The sequence below is a fragment of the Branchiostoma lanceolatum genome, chromosome 7, assembly GCF_035083965.1.
Source record: "Branchiostoma lanceolatum isolate klBraLanc5 chromosome 7, klBraLanc5.hap2, whole genome shotgun sequence".
Classification (NCBI taxonomy): Eukaryota; Metazoa; Chordata; class Leptocardii; order Amphioxiformes; family Branchiostomatidae; genus Branchiostoma; species Branchiostoma lanceolatum.
In genome coordinates, this window is record NC_089728.1 from 9,469,285 (window position 1) to 9,495,137 (window position 25,853).

The window sequence follows — 25,853 nt, forward strand, 5'->3', positions numbered from 1 at the left end:
CGTTTTACTTCTTCCCAGGAAGCACCTGTGGGGTTGTCTGTCAGTGGAAGCCTTGATGGATACTAGTAGTAGACTGTGTGCACTGGGCAGCAGCAGAGGTGGGACTGGTCCTGGAAAATAACTACAATATGTTGTAGAGGAGAGTATGGAATACTGTGAGATAAGAAATGTTGAATTAATTCTAATTGGAAAAGCGTGGGCCAAAATGTTGGAAGAACAAATGCATAGTTTATGTTATCAATATTTTGCTCTGCAACCATTCAGTTTCTGCTCTTTTAACATGTACCATCATTTTGCAAGAAATGGAAACAATACAAGCTATTTCTTGCAGCTGCTTCAAACTTTGCAAAGTTTGACAAAAAACATATTTAGAAGTATACTTGGGACCAGGCTAACCAGACAGACAATTACCTGGGCACTGTACATTTATTTGAAAAGAAAAAATACAGAATGACATATCAACCTGAACAAATATGAATGGGTATCTATGCAAGCCTTTTGTGTAGCATATCAAAATTTGAAACAGTCATTGTAACCAAGAGAAGGCTGTTTAGAGTTTGAAAGCTTTTCACATCAAACATTTATACTGTAATCTTCTACCCATCCAACCTGTCAAATGTGGCAGAAACACACTGCAAGTCATGTGCAGCATGAAGAGTCCAGCAGACTGTGCAAACTAAACTATACAACATTAATTCTGATGACTAGCTTGAGCACAGGCAGCTACCCCACTAATGACAGCCTCACAAACCTTATGAACAGCGGCCATTAAAACGGCCCTACCGAATCAAATCAGCCTCTCCAACCTGACTTAATGCCCTTCTACAGGAAATGGCAGAAAAGAAAGTGCTGTAAATGACACCATTGCCATCAGGAAATCAACTTAGCTGCTGATATGCTTACAAGTTCATTATGTGAGGAGACAGGAGCCCTGTAAAAAGATTAAAGCCTCCCATCCATCTCCTGATAAATGGAAAGAGCAAACCTGTTCAATGCTAATCATGTCAAGTATTGGGAAGATAAATAATAGCAGAACATATAGAATGTCTGATATGGGCATGTAATGAAATTTGCTGGTAATCATACACAGCTTGGAACATCTCCACAGCTTGAATTATTCAGCGTTCATCAATGTCTACAATGTAAGAACAATAGAACAAATGTCGGGATGTCGCCGAGATGACATCAAGCTGATAATACGTGAGACGGGACCACAGTTCCAATGTCATGTCATTAGATTATAGGGAGGGAAGTAATCACTATAAAACCTGGGATCAAATCTAATCAGCTTTGTGCAGTGCTTCTGTCCATCCCAGCACCACCCAACCTGGTTGGCACAACCACCACACAGCTGCTAATTCAATTAAGTGGCAGGGCGGGGTAGCCTGTGTATCTATGTAATAACGTCACTGTCTACAGTCTGTCATGGCTCCAGTCAAATAGACAGGAGGCATTTGGTTAATTGGAAAGGCAGGGAGGGAGGGCAGATGCCACGACACAACATCCATTTCTGCTGATGTCAACATGCCCCACTGTAACCCCACCATTTTTATTTCTGCAGTATTATTCAGCCATATGTCATGTTAGTGATGCATTATGACTGGAAGCAGAGGCAAGCTGTCTGGCTGAACACATGAATAACAGAGGATACAGTCTGAAGCCGCAGCCACGACAGGTGGAAAAGAATGGCAGTGGGTAAAGAAGGTAATATAGGCAGAAGGGATGGGTCTGGCCTTCCAACATTACATGCTGTGAAAAGGTTGGTCATGTGTCCCCATTGAAACACCATTTTCTAATCTAGACAAGTCCAACACATTAATTTAAGACCAAGTAACTGAATTTACTTGTGCTAGACTATGGGATTTTTTTTCAAAGGAACAAAACAGAAATGTTTAAAGTAGTAAATACTGGAATACAGTCAGCTCAGAAATCTTTTAGAAAAGGTCTGTACATGAATTCCTCAGATTTCAACACTATATTGTCACCTGGTGTTGAATCCTGGTACTATTCATTTTAAATGTCCAAAATATATCGTACGTCTATGTTGAATAAATGATAAAGAATGATCGGTAACAGGATATAATGATGACGAGACACCTTATACTTCAGACTGCCCAGTTTACTTGCAGTCGACTAACTGCTCTATCTGTCACATTAACTCAAGCTCTCTATCTTACTCTAAGCACTATAGAATAGATCTTCTGAATCTTCACTATGGCCTGCATGTAATGGAGACATATTGAATCAGGTTTAGCAGTTAGGGAAAGTAAATCAACTGTAAAATCCATCTCTGATGGGAGGCTATTGATCCAATTGTGCTGGTACCGTGCATGAATCAGGCACATTGATCACCAACTTCTCCCCAAAGTGCTCCCTGTAGATGTTGTGTTTGTAGTAGAAAAAGTTAGCATATTCCTAGCATTTTGTGTTTATCAATACTATATTTGGATATTTTCATACTGTTTGAAGGGTTTGTGGAGTTCATTAGCAAGTTCCTTCAATGTCTCCAATGTTTGAGTACAGCCAGGAATAATGGGAACCCTGTAAGCAGTCAATGACACACAGTTTATTCAACAATTTGATCCCAACACAGAAAGATTGGATTCATTGTATTTCTAAATGAATGTGTAATCTAGAAGAATCATGAGATATTATAAAGGAGTTGGAGGTTAAATGTAACAGACAGGAAAGCCTTGTTGTACGAAATGTGAGAATTATTTAGATAGAAATCTTATGACGCCAATTTTACGACACAGTCACATGACTAAGACCCCGTTCATACTAAGCAGCGCAAGTCGCCCGAATCGCCAAAGCCACATTCCTTCACACCAGGGGTCACACGAGCACAAGATGTAAAATCGCTACTTCCTCATACACACTCTTGTTCCCGTAAGATCGCTTAAGTTTCGTCTGTATCCCCACATCTCAGAAGATGGCCATGAGCATGCGTGTCTCTTCATCACCCCAGACGCCAAAATCTCCCGATTCTGCCATATTTCCGCGAAATATTCCAACAACTTGAACAAGCTAGGAGGTAGGCAAATATCGTATTATGGCATCAAATAAGCGGAAATCGAGGCTGACGTCACATATGACCCCTTGAACCATGTCCGGGTCAATATGGAAAGTAATGCGCCCGATGCACATCGAGCGACTTGGAGTGTTCATACTAAGCCATAATGCAGCCAAGTCGGTAGTCATCCACCTCCTGGAGGTAGATTCGCTGGGATGCGCATCGGGTGTTTGCGAATTGGAGCGTTCATACTAGGCCACAGTAATGCGGCTTCGGCAATTTCAGCGATTCGGGCGACTTAGTATGAACGGGGTCTAAGATGTCATAAAAAGACGTGATATTCTGCAAATCCAAATATCATCATTTCCCTGAAAAAAAGCCTGTAAAAATGTGACTTTGTCTTCACTGGAGACAATAGAATTTGCCCTTTTCCCACATTGTAGAAATCCGATACCCTGTTGTCAACGACAACACTAAACTGTATATGTAAGGTGAGGTCAGCCCTGGGTTAGTTGCCCATTCCTCCATCCGTCTTAATCTGCCAAATGGGTATCAACACAGAGGTGCTAAGACACTAAGTCCCTCCAACAATACAGTGTAAAAACACCTCCAATCTGTTTACCTGGCAGACAAAAGGCAGGTACCCAGTAAGCCCTACTTAGCCATGTAAGCCCCTGCAAAATCTACTGTCAACATGTTTACTAACAGTTTTAGTGCTCTTTTCTACAGTGGAAATCCTGAGCACTGGGTTTAGGTTGTTTGACATCTCTGGATAAACTTCCTCCTGTGGTTTCTACCTGAACTTTTCACCTCATCATTTCCTGAGTCTTTGTTAGCAAAGCCACAAATGCTCTTAAAGAAACATACTGAAGGAGGAGCCCAGCAGAGAAATTGGCTTTTGGCTTAGAAGAACTAATGATTCTATAACTGACCCCACAAAAATCATACTTATAGCAACTTTTGATAACTTTTAATAACTACTACTGTGTCATCATGAAATCCCAGAACAAATCTAGGTTCCATATAGGTAAGGTTCAGAAACATTATCTCTAAGAGCTTTACCCGGTAACATTTCTCTATATTGCACACTGCAGGAGTAGTGTCATTCTCCGACACTTGTAAACTTTTCCAACACCAATCCCTAGAAACTGTTACTCCTGTCAAACATTCCCCTTAATTCTCCCCACCCCCTGTTGAGTGATCCTACCTGGCCACCCTACCTGTGTTTGTTAAGTGTGTCGGAAGCGGCTCAGCCACACCCTAAGCCCTACAGGAGCCAAGAACTGTTGACCCGCCCACTGGCCCCCATCAGACCCTGACAAACCCAACACTGATAATTGGATTACAGACCCTACAGTTGTCTGGGGAGGGGTTACAGATGTCTGCTCAGCTTCCTGGGGTACTAGCACTTTTATGAGGTCAATCTAGGGACACCAATACATTGCCAATAAAGAAAATTAGGAAATGGTCCTCTGGTCATTTTACATGAAATAGGTACGGATGGTGAAAAATGAAATTCTACTATCTAGGGACACAGACACAGACACTGAGCACTGTCAGTACAGCAACTGTGTTGCACAAGTTGTCACTGGATGGTTGTGTTGACCAAATAAGAGATTACGTGGACAGGTGGATATTCGATACAGTTGAATCCATGCTAAGAAAATGGCTCTATAGACATTACAACTAGGCACACTGCCCACCGAAGGAGATTGTTTTTCAGTTAAAGTAGACTATGACAGCGCATGTACTTATGAGGATTAAGATCGGCTCTTTGTCAGACAGTATACACTACAGTCAAAATCTGTACAAGTGACCACTGCTACATAAGGATCACCTGGCCAATGCAACTACTTTTTGGTGATCCCTCTTTCCCATTGATACAAGCATAAATAATCCTGTCTATAGTGACCACCGGTCCACATATACCAGATTTTTAACAGTCTCCTGGGTGCGTGGTCTTCTTGGGCAGGTTTGACTGTACTTAGTTTGCTACCTTACTTAAAATCTCCAAATATTGAGCAGGTAGGCATTTCAAAAGAACACTAAACCATATCCACCATCAACAGTACCTCCTAGTTCATCCCTCCTAGCTGTAACTATACTCCCAGTTGTGACAAGTGATTAGTGTTACTATTGTTGAACTTGTGTCCATCTGTGATATCTGCGGGTACTTTGCTTTATCAACTTATTATTCCCCAGAGGGGGTTCCCAACCAGGTCAAAACTGAATTAGGATCAGCACACAAAACCACCAGTCTGAATACAGCCATTTGTTCTTTAATAACTCTGCAAGTGTAGCCATAACTCACGGATGTCCATTTGAACGTTTGATCAATTTTGCATGAGCAGGGGACATAGAACTCTCCACTGTGTTGTCGCTGTGTTCTTTGTTCCTGTGCTAATTGATATGGCTGTACCATTTGCATGTCCTCCTGCATTATGCACAGCTGCTGCACAATAGCAAAAGTCCATGAATAGCCCATGAACTTACCTGGCCTAGTCTATTGTCATCGCGCACCAGAATCCCTCCTGACTCTTTCCTACATCAATTTGCCCACCTTTTATCATAGTCTCTGATGACTTTCATAGCAAGCACATCTGCCATATGCACTGTATGTGTGTGTCAAACACTTCTGCAAGTATAAGGAGTTTGAGTGCAAAAGATCTCATGCAAGCAAAGTCTTTCATACCCAATTGATACAGGTGCTTGCATCAAAATTTTTTAAAAAACTTTGCACTTTCAAGCTACAAAAGTCACCCATCACATTTAAAAGCAGGAGTTCAGAGATCTCACACCTCCTTGAGATATCAAAACTCTTGTAAATTTCTACTTTCATCTTGTCTCAATTATTATGTAAATAAGGTTGTGATTAGCATAATGTACTTTGGTTTTCTTTTCTAATTAAAATACCTATTCTGTATATTGTATGGATAAACATCCTATCCTTTGGCAGAATTCAATTAATCATTTTATCACTTATTATGCAAATGACTCACACATTTACATAACATATGCAAATTATGTGCAAATTAGGTCCTTGCAAAAAAATAGGTAAGAAAACGTATTGCCCACTATCACATAAATAGATTCCATTTCTGCCAGTTCCTAGGATGAAACTATCCTTGTCTTTGGCATGAATGGGACTGACCAATGGGCCCTCCATTACTGTAACATCTACGAGAAACTACAGATGTTCTCTGGTTTACAGGTGTGCCCGAGTACTCTTCTTCCACTTGTCCATAATTCAAGACTTCATGTCCTTGTCACTTATGCAGGAATGACAGAGTGGTCACCTGGGGACACTAAGTGCCTTTTTTATGACATGACACTGTCTTCAGCTCCATTGACTTCTCTAACACCTTGGGGACGACCTTGTGCCTTCCTTGTCCCTGCTGTCTCACTCTGTAACCAATGAAGGTATGGTGTGTGTATGAGCTCATAGCAAGCAGACATGGAATACATTAATCTTTGTACTTGAGAAAAGATCATACTAAGATCATACAGATGGGATTAGGAATATTGAGTTGTTTTCTGACATGTATCAGTTAGTAAACTGAATTCAGCACTTTAGTGGTGGTCAAATGGGGTCCATAAAATGTTCCATTAACAGTTGCTTCCGGAAGCTTCAAAGTTTCAGTCCAACATAAACTTTTGAACATGACACAACAGAAAATGACAGGGACAGACAAAATCCCAGAGGAGACACTGCAGGAATGACATGCTATATCTTACATTTTCCAGATCTGATTAGATCCAAGCATGGATTAAACAACATGTATACATCAGAAATGTTCCTCGTGTATTTTTGCAACCATGAAAGATTGATGATGACATTAAAGGTTTTTATAGCAATGGGCAAATATCCATCTAATGTCCCATGAGCATTCCTGGCATATTTTCCTGCACTAATGTGACTATAGTGACCAGATAAATGGGCAGATAAATATTTCAGGGCTCCATACAATGGGGTGGGGTACGACAGTGAGAAAGACAGTTGTCACACATGAAGATCCTCAGATATGTGTCAGGAGACTGATGCCAGGTGTAATGGGGTGGGAAGACATAAAAGATATCAAAATAAGGTCTGTGCACCACGATTTAAATGCATGATCATTTTTCAACAAAACTTAAATAATGCTTCGGTATACAAAGATTATTGCAGTTCATCAGTATGAAATATATTGTTTGAAAAATCTGACATTTCCTAAACTAAATAAGTCATTTGCAAAAGCCTTTCTAGGGACTGACTTTAACTGACCAAATGGATCTAAATTTGAATTACTCCAGTGTCCGTAGCACCTTGAGAGTACAATTCCACCACTCTGGTTTTCTGAAGCAATTTCTGAACCACTCTGATTTCATAAAGATACCAGCACTTTTATTGAATTCATTGTACATCTGTTGCTCTGGATATCTTCAAATACAGTAGGCAGACTATTGAGATTTAAACTTTGCAGACAAACTCTGTTTTCATAAAACTTTGAAAACATCCAGTAGCAACATAGAAGAGATGCTCCACACACAGCAGAACAAAAGGAAAGGCACGCAATACATGATGAGGTGGTGGTCGGATCAGAACTCCCAACACGTCAGTGGGGCGAATGTTCAATCTCGAGGTAATGTCCAGGTTTGAAGGATGAACCCAGCCCCTCTCATGGGTGATGATCAGGTAAAGTGAAGTGTTCAATCAATGTCAGAGGTCTTGCCATGTCAAAGATAGGGACCCCTGTGGGGAAGAGATGGTGGAGATTATAACCTGTGGAAGAGTTCATACCCCATTAAAATCTAAGGTGGCCACTGCTGCAGAGTTAGGTTTATTGTCCTTCACCATGTCTTATACATTGTGTCAGGGAAGTGACATGGGGTGGGATGGGATGCCTGTGGAAAAAGTTATGATGTAGAATTAACTGCTGACCAAAGAGCATGGGGGCATGAGATAAAGCTCACAGAGGGATTATGCAGGTCAGCAGGAGGAAGCAACAGGCTGGACCCTGAGGAGGATGGGTGGAGGTGGGAGAGATCCACTCACAGGTTAGGAGAAGGAGCTGCACTCCATCAATGTCAGGGTGGGAAAGGCCTGCAAAGAAGCACGTACCCGCTGGGCATGGGAAATTGTGCATGGCAACAGCACGGGGTGGAAGAAATACAACTTAAAGACACTGTGCCCTCCTCCAACCCTTGTAGGCACGAGATTCAGATATTGAATAAAAGCCAAGGCTGCAATAGAGCAAGCTAGCTGTTGATTGCCCGGGGGACAAAAGAAATGGCGCATGGAAGCCACAAGGTGAGAAGGAAATACAATCGTGATCACCAGATCACAGGGACACAGCACCCACCTCCAGGCTTTGAGGAACAGCTAACTTAATAATGAGGCATGATATAAAACTTGCATGAAAACTTTAGATTGAAATGATTGCCCCACGGACACTCCAAACAGTATTCTGTGAACGCATTAGGGAGGAGCCTGCAAAGGGTGGAGAGAAAATGCTGAATCGCGTCGCCTTCTGAGAGAGAAGACCTTGCTGATGGAACAACAATGTAGCAATCGTAAGCATATTGAGCTGTGTTAGGATTTGTCTGTACTTCGTAAACGGAAAAAAGAATTACCACGATTCCCAATCTGAGCTCAAAGCAGCCCAACATACAGGTGAAGAGTGGTCAGCTTGCATGTTGCTTGATTAAAGGCCTGCTGCTACGTCCGTTGCTCAAAGCTATTTATTTACGATCCCATCCCGTACTTTGATGTAGGTTATCCCTGCACTCCAGACGACAACAGATAATACTGGGGAACATTTGGCTTATCTTGGAACCCATGTCCCCAGCTTCCCCTGATCTGAGGAGCCCACATCAATTTTTTGTCCAACATGTGAAAGGTTAATAATCTCCCGTTGTCCAGCCATGTCCGTATGACCACGGCTGCATGTAGATATCACCCGGCCTTTGTAATCAGCAAATATCTAGACTTGCAGCCCAATGTAATTTTGGCAATCAATTTCCTTTGTGGCCTGTGGACAAAAGGTGGTCACACCTTCCATATCAGACTAGGAGCAGGGCAAATGTCCATCGACTTTTCCATTTACGGCCAGGAAATTATGCCTCGATCCAACTTTTAATCCAAAGGCAATCGGTGGCGAATGTGTATCCCCCGATTGTAACAGTGTTGATAGGTTATCTGCTTAATTTTTCACTGTCACCATCAGGGCATCGGCGCTATCTGACCACCAGCACCTTTGGTTGGGGCAAACATTATCACTGCAATCAATAACCTCTGCTCACAAGCGGAACGTCAGCTCAGGCAATCTTATGAAAAAAGCTACTAAAACATGCATTACGTCTGGGAAACCTGCTGGAAAATTAGCTCAATTTGTTCCCAATGATTGCTTGGCTTGAGGAATGCTGACGATTGATTTTTTTCACTCTAATTCTCTAATGTATCCAGTTTTGTCCATTCTCCAGGTATGCAAATGCGGACCTAATTTAAGTGCTGAAAAACAGAGAGTTTATCCAAGGAGGCTTTATGAAGATTAAAACCTCCTTGGTTCAACTTAACGACATGGAATTTTAAAAAAAGCACTTTCCTTGATGATGATGCTTCCAATCTACTGATTACATTTTGATACTGCACTGGACATTGGAGTGAAGGATATCACCAAATTCTAATTAATGATGTTAAAACGATTTTTGAGCGGTAAGTTGTGTACTGGTCATCTACCAATGACTATTCATTTCAAACTTACCATCTTTAATGAAAATTAACCAAAGTTCACTCTATGTGGGTCATGAAAAGATTACGAAAATGCAGACAAAGAGGAAGTCTGAGAAATTGAGGGCAAGATGGCAGGATGATTGAACTTTCTGTCATGCCCTTAACTGATGAAACTTTTAGATGGCCCCCTTTCCTTGGACAGTGACAAATGAAGACATATCTGTGTCCACACATAATAGTCGACACATGTTTGCCCTACCATACTAATTGCCAGCAAGCCAATCCTTTGTTCAGTAAAAGTTTCATTAGGTTAAAAGGGCTGTATGGCAGGGCTACTGTGGCTATGTAAAATGCATGGTAATTCCGCTGTAGGCCTCTCCACTACTAACCCCTTGTCATGTCCACATCTGTCACAGCACTGCAGTTATATTGAACACAAGAAGGAAGCATGACAAACATCTACATATCATATCTCCTCTTAATTATTAAATCTGGACTCATAAAAATATGCCGAGCAGACAGCACCAAGATATTAGAAAGCTCTGTTTGACAAGCCTGTATTAACCTTTGCAAATGGATTGGCAATGAATAAACCAGAAGTCATCTATCTGGCAATAAATAGTTTAACGGGTTAAATCAATGTTTCGTACAGAAAATGGATCAGAGGACATTGGCTTGGCCGCCATCCTGAGCCTCCAGGATGCCGGTCAGTTAGGCTGACTTAGGGTACATGAAGATTTGATACAGAGCAAATAACAACTGGTTATCTTGGAAAATCTACCTGTCATTATAAGGCCACTATCATTATAAATTTCGTTTGAAGAATGAGACTTGGAAGTTTTCCCAGTTGTTCAAAGCAGTAGAACACTACCCTGCATTCAATACTTATAATACAAAGGCAAATAATATTGTCTATCAGTTGCATTCTTTTATTTCATGTGACCTTGTTGAACTACACAACTAAGTATCCTGCTTAGCTTAGAGTCAAAGCAATTACGATAAGGTGGCAGGGTAAGTTCAGGTCCCTCATTGTCAGAACTCTGACCCAAATCTGTTACATTTTGGGGTAGAAAAGTCAATCCAAGAAGCCCCTGGAGTAATCGTAAAACCAGTCAACCTCAGATGACAAATGGCCTTGTGGCTACAGTAATTTGTTAGAGTAACCAGATATTTATTTTCAGGCTCATTACTTGTGTAATCCGGTATTCATTCCCGATAACACCCTGTATTCTCACTCAATAAATTCTGATGAAATGTCAAAGAATCTATTAATTTCTAATATTGGCTGGAAGTGGAGCCAGGCTGGATTGGCAGATTATTCATTATAACTTGCCATGCGAGACGGTTTCATAAACATTCATTGCTCGTTCTTGCAGAGAAGTGTCATTTATTTTTATAATGCCATATGCTGTTATGCCTTTACACGGCAATGATTAAATGCTGGCGGAGCAATAAGAGGTTTCATTCCACTTTATTTGCAAATGGATTAGAGGAAAGACACATATTTTACAATGGTCCATTGACAAGTTTATCATCTAGTTTTTATTAAGTGCATTACTCTTCTTTATGTCTGGCATGATGATCTAGAGGATGTCACTAGGGGAGCCTCTCTACATGATAAAACAATATCAGTGGCTGCTGCAGAGCTGTCTGTCCAGCATTGCGTCCATCCAGGAAGCCAGCAATGCATGTAGGCTTGTATAGGTTGTTGTAGTACCAAAGGTCTTGTAATGAATGTTAGTTGGCTTTTGCTGACAAATCCTTTGACTGGAGAAGCTCTTTTTTTCATGAAGGAAAATATATGTAGGATTAATTCTAATCAAAAGTATTTCGTCTTTATTGACTTTGAATGTATTCTTACTATTCACTTATTTCCAGATACTGTAAAACATTTTTCACTTTTCACTGGTAGGACTTAAAGGTAAAACTTTTTTTGCATGGGGTTTTCAGATAGTACACATCTGAATGTACCCTAGCAAAATTGAATGAAGGTATATATATTGCTGATATTTGATACTATATAGCAATAATGTTGCCGGGTCCAAAGTTGGTCCCACGGGCTTGCAGGAAAATGCACGGACAGAATTAACGTTAACAAGAAATTCACAATAACAAATAGAATAAGAAATTTACAAAAACTTAAGATATTTCATGTTGATTTCTTGTTGTGTCCTGTTATAAATTACCGTAATAAGATGTTCTATAGTTACCATTTTACCTCAAGTGCCCTCCTTTACAAAACAGGCTTGCAATAAAACAACAGACAAGGCTGTAAGTTGAACTGACTTCTTCTTTGCTGTAAGTGTGTAATGACCAAACAAGGCATGACATATCTTCTTCCCCCTTCAAACACAATACAGCAGTTGATCAGTTTCCCTTCACATTTAGAATAAGTGTTCCTGCGAGACTGTTCTACTGGCTGACAGAGGTTGATGACTTCTGACAATTGTGCAACAGACATTGGTTTTATGATTAACCCTAGCTGTTATACCCGGGGAACAAATTGCAACTGAGGACTGATTTGTGTCGACAAGGTTGGAAGCAAACTTCGGATCTGTCTGCAGTCCCGGAGGCAGATGTCCCACTTAATGCCTCAGCTTGCCGCAGCTGATTACCTGATGGTTTAATGACTAAGTGGGAGAAATTCTCAACTTTGTCAAACTCCTACTTTACACAAGCGCGACAAGATTGAAGGTCCCAGGAATTCCTCTGATAAGAAAGCTCTCACCAGCCGCTTGATGTAATGACACGACGTGAAATATTCAACAGCAATTTGAAGGGGACTTAAAATTCTTTATCTCACTCCACAAGAGAGCAGTACTGGCAGTAATAACACCACTGTAACATCTAATATGACTTTGCATGTTTATCTTATCATTTGCAGAGTGGGTGTTGAGAAATTGAAGCTGAAAGGCTTGATAAAGGGGATGAAACAGTAATAAAAGTGCTTAATGTTACGGTTGGCAAAGTGTATTCAGAGCTAATGGCAGATCGGATCACAGGTGCTTGGTTTGCTATTCTTTGGGCTTCGCTCTAAATTAAGCATGAACATGGGAATTTGGAGGGTATTTGTGTTATGCTTGGTGAATACTGGCAACATTTATCACCAGTTTATGCTGTCTGTGCCTGCCTAACCTGACAGGGAGATATACAGAACGAGATTTATTTTCCTTCTGACAAATTATTGACATGATAATGCATGTAACATTATATCTATAATGCTTGCCAATTTCTACATACACTTTTTCTTTAATATACCTACAATATTTACTTAAGTTCAAACAATACTGTATTTTCAAAGATACTGAAATTATGAGTTATGTACTGTTAACACATGGAGATCTTTAACATGTTATGTTGCTTTTCTGTCACTAGTTTTGTTATGCTATAAGATTGTTTTCTGCATTTATACCCCAAACTAATTTAGAAGACACAACATAAAAAATAACAGAACACCACATTCTTGAAATGCAGTGGAGATTTCAACTAACTTAAGTTTGCTCTTGTTGCGCAATACACAATATACCATGATTGTATGACTCTTTTGTAAACAGCTCCAGTTGCAAGTTTGAATGAAGCTGTCTTTACCCACTTTAAGGGTATCACTTGCCAACCAAATCACAATGCAGCACAGCTATTGTGTATGGAGAACCAACCCTTTGACTGCCGGCCTGACCCCTTCTCTCCAGGGCTGCATGTAGGCATGGCATGTGTACATCATCATCAAGTCATGCCACATTCCGATGATTGCAATTGTACATGCCGCACCTTGTTCGCAGCAAGCCCTGCAGATGTTATACAACAGAGGGGCAGGGCAAACAGTTGTAATTTGTAGCAATATTGCCTGGCCTTTGAACCATGAAGTGCTCCGAGTCCAGCTGAAATGGTAATTATGGTGAAATCCAGTCCGCAGTTGGGCAATATTGCTTGTGAGGTGAATAACCAGGAAAGGGGAGCTAAATGCTCCACCACCATCTGGCAAAACAGACAAAAAATGAATGAAAAAATTAACTCCTTTTCCACATCCACTTACATGGGTAGCTGCAATGGTCATCATATTTTCAATTTTTCCTCTCAGTATAATATAGAAATTATTCAAAAGCAGCTAAGTGTAACTGTTAGTAAGAAATTGTCCGAGCGAAATCAATCACAAGGACTTCTTATTGTTTGCGACCTCTGACCTCATGGCAGGGAGATGCTTTTAGAAAACATTTAATGTTTTGGCATGGGCAATGCTGCTGATAGCAGTACTTTTTCTGGGCAGTAATAAAAGACAGTAATGAATTTACTGCTGGATTGGAAAGTCTTCATTTTCATCTGTCGTCCCGGATGCCACCTCAAGAATGATTAAAAGTAGGATGGACACTGCATTCTTAGGTATGAAGCAAGAATGAAAGAGCTTTTCTAAGGTATGAAAGTAAGTAATCCCTGCACGGTTATTGCACAATGCCCTAGGCTTGTGATATGACAACCCATCTCTCCCTCTCTGTACAAAGCTGCTGCTCCAAACCCATCTTCAGTCTGCTGCGGCACCTGGTCAGGGACGGCCCCATTCACACATCATCTGGGAGTGTTAGGGTTACAGATGGCATCACTGGGGCAGACCTCCCATCCAATTATGACCTTATGATTACGATATGATGGTCATCTGCTGAAGTAATATCTGGACTGCCATACGATCATGAAAAAGTAATCTCCGGCAGAATAGGAACCTTACATCATTTTTGACACTTCAATGTGTCCTGTCAGAGGGAATACAGGTAAGAATGGCACCGAGCAATTCACTGGATATTTTTCCATTTTGCAAGTGCAGAACAGACATCAATCCCAGTTGTAATGTCAAGTAGCTGCATATTTCTATGTGACGCCAAATATATTTTATGACAGTAATGTTTCTTAAGTACCAATAGCCACTCAAACGGATCCATTTGTCTAAATAGACAATATATTTTCATAAAATTGTCTGATGGAAGTGCTTTTAATGTTAATCATTTTCTTAGATAGCCCAAAGAAAACCGGCTGGATGGAAAGTTACTTCTCATCATGGGTCTTATTGTTATCTTTGCTTTTAATATACATCCTTTAAAAAATGCAAGGTTTTCAGTATGCTGGTTATGTTCTTAGTGTACTTAGGCATCCAGTCTTTGCTGGTCTTTATATGCCATTTGATATAAAGCGAAAGGTTCAGCCTGCAAATGCTGTTTGTTAGAAAACTCTACCAACATGAAAAGTCTTTTAGTTCATGGTTGTTCATGTGTAAGTTGGGCATTTCCTGGTCTTAAATCTGATGTCAAATTCAACATTACGTGCAGTTTACTTGCAATGCACCATAAAAGGGAAATATATTGATGTTTTCAATGAATTGACAGTGTTCTCCTGAATGCAATGAAGCGAATAATTACCCCACAGAAACCCCATCCACAAAATTAAAACAATAACAGAATTAACAAGTGGGGCAATACATATTGAGCTGGTGCTGTTTCGATCGATCGGCACAATTCGGTATGTGGTCTGGACAATTTCAGGGGTAACGCTGAGTGCTGTATAACTCTTTTCATTTCCAAGGTTCATTTTGTAAAGCACACTGCTTACAACAAAATCAATAAATCAATTCCGCATTAATCTTTTATGGCAGCACCCATGTCGGGTGATATGACTGGCGTTTATTGCAGCTGAAACCGGGGGTTGGTTGAGAGCCTCTTGGCTGGCCGTCAATCAAAGGGTATGAACCACAAATTATTGGTTGTCCAGGTCATGCCTGGCTGGTTATATCAAAAATGGTAGAGCTTGGACATTTGGCGTGGAAATCACTGCTGAGAATAGGAAGTGAACAGCTATAAACTTGCTGCATTGCGTTTGCTCATCTTCTTCAAGTTCAGATTATTCTTCATTTGTTCTTTGCATATAATCCTTGTGTCAGTTGACAGTATAGCTACATGTATGTAACCTCCATTAACATTAATCTGCCGGGTTACATAAATCCGCCACTTTGAAAAACAGTGAGTTTGAGAGATCTCTAGTGCAGCACCCCCTAGGTATGCAGAGTTTAGATATACAGGAGTACATTATACTGGGAAACATTGGGATGGAGATATGATTGGATGCATCTTTTCAGGGTGGCTGATTTATGTACTCTGGTGGGATTATGTTAGTAGATGTCCAATCGTTAGACTAATGTTAATGTGATGCATTTGTTCAATACAATGTATATCAGTATATCTTAGCAGCAGTTCTTGCATGTGCTTTTCGTAAAATCATATTAAAAGACAAGGTGTCTTGAATTACATCAGATGTTACAGCTTGCTACAAATGTAAGGCAATGAAAGAGTCTGAAAAACAGACAAGTTCAAGAAACTCTTTTCGACAAAAAAAAGAAATTACCACAAAACTCTATTAGGATTTTGCTTTAGAAAACATTTAACGTTAGTACGTACATATTGTAACTATGGAATTGCACACTTAATTGTAGAAAATGAATGACCTTGTGACTTAATCATGATAAAAGGGGTGCAAACAGTTATCTGCCAGCTGATTACTCAATACTGAATGATGGTCTGCAAGTTTATTTTGTCTTTATAGTTGTGACAACAGTAAAACTGTGTATGTATTAGGGTATTTGAGGGCCCTGTAAATATCCATAGTGCACTTTATTAAGGAAATGGGAACAGTTATTTTCATTGCAGGCATTTGTTAATAGGATGACTCGTATATGAAAAGAGGTTTGAAGCAAAGTGCTGTGATGTCCACACTGGGACCAATTCTGTGTTTTCAGCTGATCCAAAACAGCGCCAAGCCGTATAAAGACAGGTACATCTATTCTATTTTGACATTAATGACACTAACTTCACTACTTTTGCGACCAAACTTTTTATGAACAAGAGAGAATTGTAGAAAAACAACATCAGATTTGTTACAATAGATAAAAGCTATACGAATTCAAAATGTGTGGTGAATAAACAGGCAATGGTTCACTATCCTTGCACTACTTATCATTCCAAGAGGAGGCTAGGTGTGAGCATCTCCCTATACTGGTCTCTAAAGGCTGTGAAAAAATCTGCTGAAGCACCAAAGCTGAAAGATCAAAGGGCCTGGTGTCCAGCACTGCAAATTGGTGTCGGTTATGCTATGTCCGTGCAAGTACTAGATAACTGTGAACAAGGTTAGACTGGAGGACTTATAAAGGTCAAAGAGGGAAGGAGGGGTTGGAAGGATGGAAGGAAGGAAAGATGGAATGAAGGAAGGAAGGAAGGAAGGAAGGAAGGAAGGAAGGAAGGAAGGAAGGAAGGAAGGAAGGAAGGAAGGAAGGAAGGAAGGAAGGAAGGAAGGAAGGAAGGAAGGAAGGAAGGAAGGAAGGAAGGAAGGAAGGAAGGAAGGAAGGAAGGAAGGGCAGGTTCAGAGATGAATAATTCACAAAATATATTTTTGTGACTGGAACTTGTCTTCGCACTGTAAGCTATTATCTTTGATGAATTTGTTCTTGTTCTCGTTCATAATAATCAAGATAGTAATGTTGGTCATAACCCACAATGAAAGACAGGAAGATGACTGATTGATATGGCTGAGATATTGATCCAAAATGCAGCATACTGGAGATGCTGTATGCTTTGGCAAGTTAGGCAATTCTGGAGTTCTGTTTCCCTACTTAAGGTTGAGAAATGCTATGTTTGTACCAAACGTAAACAACAAGATTACATGTAAAAAGAATTCCTCATGTGATTTACAAATGAGCAGATGTGTGTTACATGTTGGTCAAGGTTTCAAAGAGTGGAAAGATCATCCCTAGGGACAGGCAATGTCCATGGAAGTACAGTTTGAAGCATGTTAGGCAGAAAAGAGAATTCAGAACTTTCTGTGTATTTGGCAAAATAATCACAAGAATTTCAAGGTTGCAATATTTCATACTGGTACCTCAGAATATTTACTATCACAAGGGAATTAAAATTGCTTGTTTGGGTGATGTGACTGATATTGAAATGGCAAAAATATTGGCAGCTTCCATGAATATCTGACATTGAATATCTGACAATTCTATTTGGAGTTGCAAGTCTCTTTTGTTTTGATTTGTGAGAAAAAGTTCATTGTTTGCAATTTCAATGTTTTACACTGTTGCTGCAAGTGTTCCTTTAAGATCAGATCTATGAGTTAAAAGGTATGAAAAATCTGATTTTTTCTGGGAAGGTCAAAGACCAAAATCATACTTTTCCAGCCAATGGAGGATCCTTCTGGCCCACCCAAGAATATATTTGGACCATACATTAGTTGTTTATTTAACGATTTCCTATCCCAGAAGCAAATGGGATTCTGCTAGCCATGTGCTCCTTGCCAGTTCCAGAGCTCTAATTAGGAAGTGTTCTTTAATTAAGTAGGCTGAATGAATGTGGGATTACCCCAGCTGGTTAAACTTGACCTGCCCAGCTGCTCTCCTGTGATCCCTTGTGGGCAGGCGGATTCCCAGAGGTTTTTATTAATGATGTCATACATATGCTGTATGATCAGTTGGTCAGTCTGTTTGGCTATGTGTGTGAAATATCTGATGTCTTTTTACAGGACCCAGGGTAACCAAAAATATATCCACAACCTACTGTATCTTACAGGTGAGGTACATCTAATCCATACAGGATTATGGTGAATGCCTCAGGAAGGCTCAAAGAGTAATCACTTTGAAATATTTTCCCCAACTAGTAAGAAAGGAAAAGCTATTACATGGTGTTATTTCAAATTCATGCTTCAGGGGTAATTGTGAGATTTCTGAATAGACACCATCTAAAATAGACACCATCTAAATCGATATCAAGTTGTAACAGAAATTAATTTCTAGTTATTCCTGATGTCTGGCATGAACAGAAAATGCAAGAATCTGTTGTGAAATATTTCAAGAGACACATGATAACTATGCGGAAGATTTTATTTTTTCATTTCTCTTTTCTGGCCTGTGAAATACATCAGCACATTCCAACAGTTTTGAAGTACATCAGCAGAGTACAATGCAGAGCACAAGCAGCAGAGTACAGAGCATAATGAGGTGGGATGCACTTCTACTGTAGGTGATAATGTGGGGGGCCGTCTTCGCACCTAGGTGATAATGAGCCAATATTTTAGCATTTATTGTTCCGAGATAAAAGGGTTAATAGAAACAGTAAGGCACAGCTATAATACAACTGTGGCTTTCATATGTAGCAAAAGCAGAGTCATCAAAAGAAGTGGACACTTGATTTGAGAATGTGTCAGCAAAACACTGGACCTAAATAAGCTTGTGAATCAACCAGACAGAAAATGCCAGGATTGAAACCTTACAATGTGAAAATGGGCATTATATTTACAAGCGGACAAGGGCAAAAATGGTAGGATGAAGAGCATCTCCTCCCAACAGTATACACACCACATCCTCACCTCCACTGAAGAACCCAGCTACAAAAGGCAAAGCGGAGAGCTTTCATTAACGCTGATCAGTTGTTTTGTGAAAATGCATAGATTGGATCTCCTCGGCGGGGAGCTGATTTCCTCTGAGTGTTCCAACCGCCACGGCACAAATCACCATATGAATGAGAGCCTGCCAGTTGCACTGCCCTGATACATAGCTTGACATTTGTCTCTTAATTTGTATGGTTCCATGTAAATACCTTGCTATTATTTGTACCGTGATAATAATGATGGAATAAATCCATTCCATTTAGGCTGAAAAACGCTATCTCTTGGTGCCCGACGTGTTGTCATACTTGTCAAGGAGTATCTCAAAGTTTCATTTGGTTAATAGGTGATGGCAGGTTTCGCTTTACTCTGGAGGGATCTCTTCAGAAATGGAATATGTAACGTTAGATGGAGTCATTGTCAAACATAGCTTTTGTGACTTTAACTTTTTCCATCATAGCTTTAAACCTCATTATTTCTCCACTTATCTTAAAGTATGGTTATCTACTTTTCATCCCAAAAAAAGTTGGAGGAATCAAAGTGTTCAAATGCCTGGACTTTTGAAATGTCATTGAATCAAGTACTTCCTTCATGATGATATCTAAGTTACTGGAAAGAATTGCAATAAGTTTGTTTTCTTTGATATGTCCTTCAACATCTTTTGAAACAAAGGCCGAAAGGGGATTACGGAGGCTTTGTTGATTACAAGGTACAGGGAAGGCATCTGTCATTCCCGTGATCTCTCATTCTGTGATCAAAGAGTCCTTAATTTCACCCCCAATGAATAATTAGCATATGTAAGTTAAGCAAGTTGGAAAACTACCATGGTTGCATACACTCAACAATACCATTCCTGCCGGAAGTAAAGAAGGGTTTGCAAAGATGCCCTAATTATGATCCTAAAGATTACTGATCAAAGTGTCTCTCACTCTGTCGGAAGGAAACAGGTCATCTTAGCATGTACAACATGTCTGAGGATAAAGGAAAAAAACTTCCAGTACTGGATAATTACAGGGTACCAGGAGAACGGGGAGCTCACTTGTCATCTACTTATCCATGCAGGTATGATCAAAGGCCCGGCTCTTGGACACTTGCTGTAAGAAGTTGTCCGGAATCAATTGCCTTAGGAATGTTTGACTTCTCCAAGACAATAGAGTGACAAGTCGTGGCAACAATTAATTAGCCGGTACAGGGAATGTGCTGGAGGCTTTGCGTCATCTCATCATCTCTCTCCAGTGTGATCAAAGCTTCTCCCTGCCTGCTCATTTCCATAACACACAGGTCCTAGCAGGAATTAATTGGAAGTCTTACCACAGGAGAGCTGGAAGGGGAATTGATGCACACAGCTAGATTATTAACATACACCCTGGTAGGGATTTGGGGCTCCTGTAGAGAGATTAGGAGAATAACACAAGACACAGATAAGCTGTCACATAACAAAGGGTTGTGTTTAACTGGTAGAAGAAACATGTGAATCCAGTGGTATCAATGATGTTCAGAGGCTACACATGAAGGGTATCTACTAAAACTACTAGTATATATTAAGTACACTTGGTTTTCCATTCTTTTGAAAATCATGTTCTTATACTTTATGTCAAGGAATGATGACCAAAATTTCAGCATAGCAGTCTAGATTACCATATAAGGATGAGCTCCAGTCAGTGACACCATGCATGCAATCATTTAAACAGGAAAACATGCAGATATAACTAAACAAACATGGATGTCTGTTGATGAAGGTTAGACATCCAGGTAAAAATATTCAAAGACAATTGAATCTCTACAACTAGATAGAATTTGGAGATTACTTCTGAATGTTTCCAGTGATACCCATCACTCTTCTTCAGTGTCACTAGAATCATTTGATTCTAAACCTCTTTGCTAGAGTGATGTTGCTAAACATGAATGTCATATTACCAAATGTAAGATTAACATGGGATGCATTGCAACATTGTCTAATAGAGCAGTTTGTTGCAGTTTGATTCCAAGTTGTGCCTGCAGGGGGCTTGCCTTCCCAGTGGGTGGAGCCGTATAACGACTCTGTCCTACTGGGTTATCAGGATAAACATGACAACAACAGACTCCCTACCTGTGTATGACATGACATGTTTGTTTCAGAACGTTCCATTAGCAGTAATAATCATGACAGATTAAGAAGTGCAACATTTCACAGACAAAGTCAATTCTTGTGCTTCTATGTAGGCCTGTTATGAGAACATTATTCATTGATAGTGTAGGAATGTTTCAAATCAAGTCATCCATCAAGATTATTGTCTGATGATGTTTTTTAAAAATCTTTCCTCACATTATGATAGAAAAACGTAAGGATGTGGGAAAATCAACAACTTTAAAGCAAGCAGTGCAAATCTCTATCATCCTGTAGGATTCTGCATGAAGACAATATATTACAAATATTTGCAAGAAAACAGGTTACAGAAACTTAGAGCAGACAAGACGGTGTTACAGAAGAAATGAACGTTATGATTCCTTCAGGACAAAAAATGATCCCATGTAACAAATGTGATTTAATGCAAACAATAAAGTAGAAGAAAAATAGCAATAAATCATTGTTTCTTTCTCTGGCTCCCACATATTAGTACACATTTGGGAAAGTACAAACTCATAAACATGTGATCTGGTAGTGTATCAATAGTATCCTGTCTCCAACTGTATTTACAAAACCAGAGAAGAAAACGCATGGCATGTGCATATACCATGGAACCATGATAACCACTCCTCCGTAGGGACAATGAAAGTCTAGTCAGTGCCGACAGGCACCACATCTGTGTACAAAACAGTCGCATAACTACCAATAACGAGGACTGGGAATTTCAAACACTAAACAGACAAATGATAAGATTTGATTTCCTACCATGAAACTGTTGTCTATATACTGTTATGGTCACAATTCTGCATAGGATTTGTAAACAACAAAAAAGTTGTGACCCCTAGTTATGACCATGTGAAAACAGTACAGAGCTCAGCACATTCTCATGTCATGTCAGGACAGTAAATATGGGACAGGATCTTTTGTATGAGTAGATACTTCTTTTTTAGAGTCCATAAATCAAGAAAGCAAGCTGAAAGAGTTTCTGGAGGATCCCAGCCTTCCCACTTGCTGGGATGATGGTCTGTAGGGCATCTCCCATGAAGAAGCCACCATGTATCACCCCCACAGACAGTGGAAAGTCCAGAGGGTGACAGGTCCCACCCCTCCTCCTATCGCCCCCCTCCCGAGGCGCTCTGGAAATCAAAATGAGTAGGACCGAATGTTTCTGCAAACACTTCCTGTTGCCATGGCAGAAGACCAAAGGATAACACAACTTTCTTCAGCACTGGCATTCTTTTGGGGCTATTACACTGTGGCTAAATCATAGCCCTCATGTCTTATAGAGGCAACTTGTGAAAGAAAATTCTCTCATGGACAACAAAAGCATTATCTACATAAAAAATAACTACAGTCTTGCCTATTGCACCATCATTAACAGTTTTAGGTGCTGCATTTCACAGCTAACATAGCTATTAGCCGGGTACAGGCGAAGCACCAAAAGGGCCCACTAGCCTTTTATGGACTGGCTAAGACACTCAATTACCCAACATTGAGTGAAGGGGAGGGACTACCAAGTAGGTGCGAATTGGCTGGTGATGATGAGAGTCTTTTGTTGATGGCGTGAAGTCAATGAGACATTAAATGTGTACACTTTTATGGCTTCCCCCTTGCCCACCCAGGGCTTTTATTATGGCTATTACCATTTAGTCCAGGGACAGATGTCAGTGAACAAGGGGGCTGATTTACATGGTTAGCGTATGAAAGAGAGCGGCCTCATTACATAACACAGGGGGTATCCAGAATAATGGTTAACACTGTGTTAAAGTATCGCATAAGCTCTGCGGGAAAGTCCATTTCTTCAGCGGGGATTGCTTTACCAGACGTGTAAACTCGGTTCTTTTGAATAGGTATCATGCTAATTGCCTACCAGGTAGACAACTACTCTACATGCAAAAACATTTGTCTTGCTTGACTATGAATGACTGCTACAGAAAGCTGACATCATACAATAGCATTAGTTTGCATGCATGTATTTCTATTAATAGAGTATTATGCATGTAGCTTTACCAATAACTAGACAAGCTATAGTGACATATGGTTTAGCAAAATCTATACTGTGCCGCAAAACTACGAAAACCACGCTCTCCTTTTTCAGCACTCGGTTCCAGTGCTGAAAGTGGCTTCAGCACTGGAAAACCAGTGCTGAGTTTAGTTCAGCACTGGAAAACCAGTGCTGAGTTTAGTTCAGCACTGGAAAACCAGTGCTGAGTTTAGTTCAGCACTGGAAAACCAGTGCTGAGTGTAGTTCAGCACTGGAGAACTCGACGTCAGCACTGGAAACCGAGTGCTGACAAATATTTCGCACTGGAAAACTAGTGCTGAGATACGTTACGGCGGTGACTTACTTGCGATTTTAAAACGTAGTATTTTTCCGGACTATTCACTGAAATTCATCCATAGCGTATATCTATGACAGATTTCAATTTCTATATTACCGGGGTAAAGTGTTTTGACGCTGCTCTGACTATAAATCATCGACGCGACCGACTTTTGAGTAATATTTTCCGGTGGGCCAGAGGTTAAAGGGTAACGGCAACGTCATTGGAAGATACCATTGTTTGCGGACAAGTTACAAGACACCCGGGAACTCATTTGCCTACCTAAAATTACAAATTTTACTTCCCTATTGAATTTCAAAATGTTGAATTTCAAAATACTGATTAGCAAACGAACCAATACTATTTTCAAAACACTTTATTTGGTATGATTACCGTGCACGTTAAATATGGCAACAAAACAAGCCTTAAACAGAACACATGGAAACAAGCCTGAAACAGAATTACACGTATTGTTACTAGTCATTTTACGAAAAAAATACTTGATTGAAACTACTTACATATGAATATCATGAGCTTTACAGTAGTACAAGTTGAATACAACTATGTCTACACAATGGGTAACCAGTGCTGAATGACCTTTGACATGACCCGTGACCTGGCACCGCCGCTCTGTCGCGCATTCAGCACTGGTAACCGAGTGCCGAACTCCATTCAGCACTGGTAACCGAGTGCCGAACTCCATTCAGCACTGGAAAACGAGTGCTGAGAAAAGTTTCAGCACTGGAAAACGAGTGCTGAAAGAAACTCAGCACTGGAATACAGCGATTCAGCACTGGAAAACGAGTGCTGAACTTTCTTCAGCACTGGAAAACGAGTGCTGAACTTTCTTCAGCACTGGAAAACCAGTGCTGAACTTTTGTCAGCACTGGAAAACCAGTGCTGAGGCCGATTCGTCCGTTGATTCAGCACTGGAATACCAGTGCGGAAGGCGTGGTTTTCGTAGACTTGCTACTGTGCCACATGGGTATTGCCTGTATTGAGTTGTTTTGATCAAGAATAATAGGCAGATCTGCCCATAACCTCCTTGTTTTGATAGACTAAGTATGATTCTGCCACAGTCACTATCTATATACTTTTCAGCATCTACTGATTGCTCCAAATGCATTATATAAGATAATGATGAAAATAATCCCTACTTTTATAAGGAAGTACAGAAACACATGCGCAATTGAGACATTTTGAGAAGATGCAGAAAGGTACAGAATAAAAGAGACATTCCAAGAAAGTGCAGAAAACACTGTACCAGAGAACTGGGCCTGCATGTGTAATGTGTCAGCATTGCCCTCACATGTTCCCTGTGTTCTCTGATCCGTGTGAACAAGATTGTCTGACACGATTTCATGCTGTAGAACACTGATATTACCATTGATCAATCCTGATCAAAAAGCAGATTAATACTTATCTTCTACCCATTACTAATTATAAGCTCCAGTGCAGAAAAATTACATGTGGTAATAGGATGCTTGGTTTATTTGATTTATATGAATTGTAGAAGACTCCTATGTCACCAAGTGATTATAGGCCTGAGTGGAAAGAAGGTCTCCAATTGACTGGGGATAGGAGGAGGGGGCATTGCAGAAGACCTTTCCCATTACCTCACAAGGCACCTCTGGGCTCCTGAAGTACCCTGTTCAACACCTGGAAGTTTGCAGAGATGAAGTGGATCGCCACAGCTATTCTGGATATCCTGTGGCAGAAATCGTTAGTAGGTACATGGAGGAGGTACTGCATTGATTTGAAAGCATGTTCTGGATCTGTAGGTCTATAGACATTGACGTATGACATTAAAGTGGGTAAAAAGTACCTTGGGAATCCACAGTACATATATACCCCCACTGACTGAAGATATTTCTATGTGTGGGTCTTTTAGAAATGTGTAAGAACCTACTCTTTATGTCTTTTTACACCCTAAAATAACCATAATGCAATGAATATCAGCATTAGCATTTTATTTGAGCTTTCAGAATTCATTGTGTATATAATGTAATCATGTCAAAGAAGACCCCCCAAAAAATTGGGTAAAAATGGATACGATATTGCTATCAAAAGGAAAACATAAAAGAAAAAAGAAACATACTAAGTAAAAACATTCTACTCAATAACATGCAAATTTGTACCATCTTGATTAAATAATGACCTATCATGAAAGTTGTAATGTGTTACAAATAGGATTATATACTAAACAAACTTTCAGGTACAAGTACAGCAGTTAAGATGCAGGTCTGGACCTGCAAGGTTGATAGGGACAAAAATATGTTAGAAGTTATTGGCATT

At 40.1% G+C, this 25,853-nt stretch overlaps 1 long non-coding RNA gene across 4 annotated transcripts in view; it reads right to left on the minus strand.

Moving 5' to 3' along the window:
- Positions 1–25,853, minus strand: part of LOC136439099 (uncharacterized) — a 41,688-nt gene that overhangs the window by 11,106 nt on the left and 4,729 nt on the right. For 2 of the 4 annotated variants that reach the window (XR_010756489.1, XR_010756490.1), the window contains exon 2: positions 25,175–25,266. The exons of the other annotated variants lie outside the window; for them this stretch is intronic. This is a non-coding gene — a long non-coding RNA (uncharacterized lncRNA). The remainder of the gene's footprint in view (positions 1–25,174; positions 25,267–25,853) is intronic. 4 annotated transcript variants of the gene reach the window in all.